Source organism: Trichomycterus rosablanca, chromosome 10 (genome assembly GCF_030014385.1).
Source record: "Trichomycterus rosablanca isolate fTriRos1 chromosome 10, fTriRos1.hap1, whole genome shotgun sequence".
Classification (NCBI taxonomy): Eukaryota; Metazoa; Chordata; class Actinopteri; order Siluriformes; family Trichomycteridae; genus Trichomycterus; species Trichomycterus rosablanca.
In genome coordinates this window covers 25,927,301-25,932,604 of record NC_085997.1, presented here as the reverse complement: position 1 = coordinate 25,932,604, position 5,304 = coordinate 25,927,301, and positions in this window count along the sequence as shown.

Below are 5,304 nucleotides of genomic sequence, written 5' to 3'. Positions count from 1 at the left end.
ATGGACAATGTTGTATCTCCAATTCACCTCACTTGCACGTCTTTGGACTGTGGGAGAAAACCGGAGCTCCCGGTGGAAACCCACACAGACACGGGAAGAACATGCAAACTCCACACAGAAAGGACCCGGAACACCCCACCTGGGGATCATTTTTGTATTTTCAATTGTGCGTGACAGCAGGCCTTTGAAAGTGGCTACGTCGCTCAGCAACAGAAAACGGAGTACGAGAGCTAAACAAACTAAGAAAACAACAGTGAAATAGGAGGACATGGAGCTAGGGAGTGGATGGAGGAAAAAGAAGAAAAACAGAAATTGCAGGGGAAAGCAGTGGAAATCGCTTCCCTGTCTTTTTTTATTTGTCCAGGATCAACACTGCAGAGTATTCAGGAGTTGTTAACAATTGTGGCAATGTTTACAAAAGTGGCATTTAGCCAGTTAAAGAATACAATTCAAGAGCAAGAAACATTTTATGACAAAACATTTCATGAATATTTGAACATGCACTAGAAGCACACAATACATTTCTCCAAGGTCCTTCCTTTCAAAGCCTGAAAATAATTTATCCTGTTACTAAAATGTGAGCAGTTTCAAAACAGTCCAATGGACTAAACAAATAAGATATGCTCTTAAGGTCATTTCATGACAGAGAAAGAGAGAGAGGGGAGAGAGAGAAGGAAAGAGAAGGAAGAAGAGATAGAAAGAGAGAGACAGAGGGAGAGAGAGAGAGGGTGATGATGGAAAGACACCTCAAAGCCCTGATTACCCTGAGTGGTTGGGTCTAACAGTGGTACCTCTTGGGGTAGCAGCACAGGGCCTCTAAATAAATTGTAAGTGGCCTTGGGCAAAAAGAAAAGCCTGCCTTTGATCTGCTTTATCAGGGAATGAAGAGAATGTGCAAGCAGTCAATCAAACTCAGAAGCCTATACAACAACAGGGAGGCCCTTTGTCTATTATTTATTTTCTCTAAAAATCATGTATTTCATTATCACAAGGAGCCCGCGCTCTGGTCGGACGCTTCACAATCAATAATTGATACAACCGACTTCCCGCCTTTTCCTTTGGCACCCTTGTCACTAACTGTTGTCAAAACACATTTACTTTGATGGCAAATTCGAAAAAGCAAAAATATGGCATCATATGTGATTATATATTTAGTGTAGCTGAAAGGCTGGGCCAGATCAGCAGCTCTGGAGCAACATTCCCTGCATGTTCAAGGGGTTCTATTGAAGTTGCGCAGCCAGGATTTAAATACAGCAGTATTGTTGGGTGCTCACCTCTTCTAAGAAAGTAAATAAAAACAATCCAAACCTGTTTTCTAAAGTGTCAGTAAAAAAGTCTGGTAACAACTGAGGTAAGGAGAAGTTGTGGATACATAACGTCAAATATAACACTTCCAAGCCTCTTCATAGACAAGCCGAAACTTCAGAGGTGGGGTAAAGTAGGTGTACTTTGTCTGTAGGTTTAAATGTGAGCTTTAACCAGAGGAACAGAGCTTGATTAGGGACAATGGTAGCCTAGTTGGTAGAGCTTTGGACTATCAATCGAAAAGTTGAGGGTTCAAATCTTAGCCCTGCCACACAGCCACTGTTGGGCCCTTGAGCAAGGCCCTTAAGCCTCTCAGCTCCAGGGGCACCTTACAATGGCTGACCCTGTGCTCTGACCCAAGCTTCCAAACAAGCTGGGATTTGTGAAAAAGAATTTCATTGTAATGTAGACATGTAGTATATGTATATATGACAAATAAAGGCATTCTATTCTATTCTAGCCTGATTTATTTGGTGAACCCCGGAACTCAAATGGTATGAAATTGACTGCTTTTACATGTATGTTTGCCCATAAAATTAGCAGCATTTTCTGAAGCAACATTTTAGTTTATGACAGTAAGTCTTATTCCAGTAATCGTTTGGTTTAAAGATGGATGTAAAACATCAAATGTGACTTGTATGTGTCCTTAACAGATGATATCCTGGTGATTCACATGACATTTGCAATGCAGGTGTTTGCCTTAAAGGGATTTCTCCAGAAAGTTAAGTCCCATAATCTGGGATAAAAACATCCCAAATTATGAAAATAAATAGCGACCAGGGATTCAAGGGGAATTAGTAAATGTTGGATTCATCTAGATACTCATAAAATAAATTGAAACAGGCCACTACAGAGCTTTCGTCATTATTTAATAAAAAATATCTTAGCATACATGGCAGTAATAAAGCCCATTCACTTTTCTGCCAACATTAAAAACAAACGAGCCCCTCAGGTGGCGCAGCAATAAAATACGCAAGCACACTAGAGCTGGGTTTTCGAATACATCGTATCGAAACTCTGCTCTGCCACCCGGCTGGGCTGGGCAGCTGCATTAACAACGATTGGCTGTTGTTCATCCAGGTAAGGGAGTCGGATCATGGCTATAACTGGTGCAATTATGACCCCTGCTGGCTGATTGATGGTGCCTGCACAGGGCTGAGGAATAATGCTGATCAGGTGCTGATCAGTATATATGACCTCGAGTCATGCAGGTGAAAAATGCATTCTGTACTGAGCACGTGTCGGAGGGGGCGTGTGTCAGTTGAGAAGCATCCTCAGTCAGCGATGGAGGGTTGAATCAGTGGAGGATGTAATCAGGGTAATTGGACACTACTAGATTAGGGGAGAAAATTGGGGGAAAAAGGTTGGAAACATGGAAAGTAAAAAAAAAAAAAAAATGACATGACTGGAGCTATGCAGATATATGCCATTACACTAAGACTAGCTTATATATTTAGTTCTTTGACAAACCTTTATACTGGCTTGGACATGACACAAGATCATTACAATGTATGCAAAATGCAGATCATTTCTGTACAAAAAACTTACACAAAGATCCACAGGCAGTTTCACATGCAGTCACACTCCATACTTATTTATCAGATTGAAATTTTAGTGCATAATAAATTGGTCGTTCATGATTTAAATAATGTAAGTGCATAAAGACATTGCTTGCTCAGATTAGAATGGCAGCGCACCTTGTCTTAAAAAAAACTAGGTAAAACTAAAAGTGAGTCTCAAATCAACGATCTGAGCTTTTGTATGTGGAGACCTGTAGCTCTGCTCTAAACTGTCAGCTGTTGAAAATGAATTCAAATAAACGTTTTAATCAACAGCATTAGTGGAACAATAAATTATTTGATGTTAACCGTTGAATCACAGCCATCCCTAGTAGATATACATGCTAATAATTTATGCCAAAAAGCACTGACATACAGGGAAACTCCATACACTCTGTGGACCAACACCTGGAGTCAGAATTTGAAATACCGGACATCTGTATTAGTTTTATCAGTCTTAACTCATCTTAATTTAATTATTGTGTTAGCTGGTGGAAATGTAACCAATTGCATTTATTTTGCCAACTGCAATTATCCCTAATAGGAACTAAAGCTATTTATAAAGTTCCAAAACTCAGAATTTGGCATTAAAACACTGAAAAACGCTCATCAGTGTAGTTGAAAATAAAATGATCACATATGCTGCAGCTGATTCTGGCAAATTCTTAAACTTCTGAAACAAAAAAAGTTTTCAAATGTCAGACCAGAAGACATGCCAGCAAAGTTTAAACTAAGTAACAGCTGTCTTCATTATTTGTGGGCACCGACACTCATTCCTTCCATCTACAGTATATCCCATGAATGCTTTCTCTTTTAATTATCCTGCAACAGAAAAGATGGAGCACATCTGACGCTTCTTCACAAATCCATCCCTGGCACACTCTCAGAGAGCTAACAGAATGGGTGGGCCGTCTGCTGTAGCCGATATGTGGCGTGTGCTCTACCAGGGATAGAGATGCTGCCTGCATATCCACACAGACACACAAAAACCCGGAGGAAATTAGCTTTCAGCATAATGCTTCTAGGCCTCAACTATTTGCATGCACAAAGCTTCAATTCAATCATTAGTAGTAAATTAGGGTCTGCTTACCACTGCTAATTCTTGCATTGCTGTTCTTTCATGCCTTGCTTATTTTGAGCGCTATAAAATACTTTTAAACACTGAAATCAGAGCCACAATAAAGGTTTGTAAATTATTAATCTGGTTTACAAGGTTTTCTCTGCATTTAATGGTACCAACAAATGGTATTTGGTCGAAAATTATAAACTAAGATCAAGAAACACTTTAAAACACACCGTATAATATTGTGAGACAGGATTTTCATTTTCATTTTATTTTACTTCACTGTTATGTTTTATCACTGCTATCCTGGTCAGGGTTGAGGTGGTTCCTGTTTTCCTAAAATCATAGGGCATGATGCAGTAACAAACCCTTGACAGATCGCCAATCACATCGCTGTAGAACTTTTTCACTTATTTGCCTTGAAAACTGTCGCTACATAGGAGCTCGAGTGGTGCAGCGGTCTAATGAGACCACTGAGAGTTTAAAGACTTACATGATCATTCAGATTCAGCCTATTTTACTGATCCATATTGTCCATGTTAAGCGAAATGTTTTGTCCATTTCCAGGATGTTTAACATTTTAATGTATATATTTTAGACTTCTATTTTAGAGTGGCACATTGGCATAGCTTGCCACACAGCAACACATGCTGATCTAAATGCCAAATGGCTTGGAACACTGTTAGTTGTTCTTCTGCCTTGCACTTACAGTTTTTTGGGGGCACTTTATCCATCTGACCCAGACCAAGCTAAAGCAGTTAGTAAAAAGGAATTAATAACCTCCCCTCAGGTTACAAAAATAGCTTCACAACTTAATTTTAGAACTTAACAATTTAAATTAAACCAGTACTAAAATATATGACTGTATAATGAAACACAACAGAACTGAACTGAACTTATAACCTAAAAAAATATACATTACAAGAAACTATACCAAATTGTACCTGACACTAACCTGAAACATAAATAAGAACCTGAATTAATATTAAAAAAAATCTAACTTTAATAATACTAATGTGAAGTTCATATCTCCTCCTTAAAACATAAGCAGAATTATGGCTTCCTTTATCCATGCAGGGATTCATAAAAGTAAAAGGCAGTGAACTATCCAGTGTTATCATTTGTGCAGCGAGCTTTGACTATCTTTGTTATACATAAGTACATAGCAGCTGCACTCTCAACTGCTCAGTCTCTACTGTTTAGAGATCAGTTGGAAGATTTGAAGTGCTGGCTTTACCTTTTCTTGGGAAAATGGAGAGCATGCTGGGCTGCTGCTGCTCATTTGATGTGTCTCTCTCTGAGGAGGAGTTTTGTAGTTAAGATTATTATTTTGATAGACTGTAAAGGTCATTTCCAAGCCAAAAAGTAACTGAAATA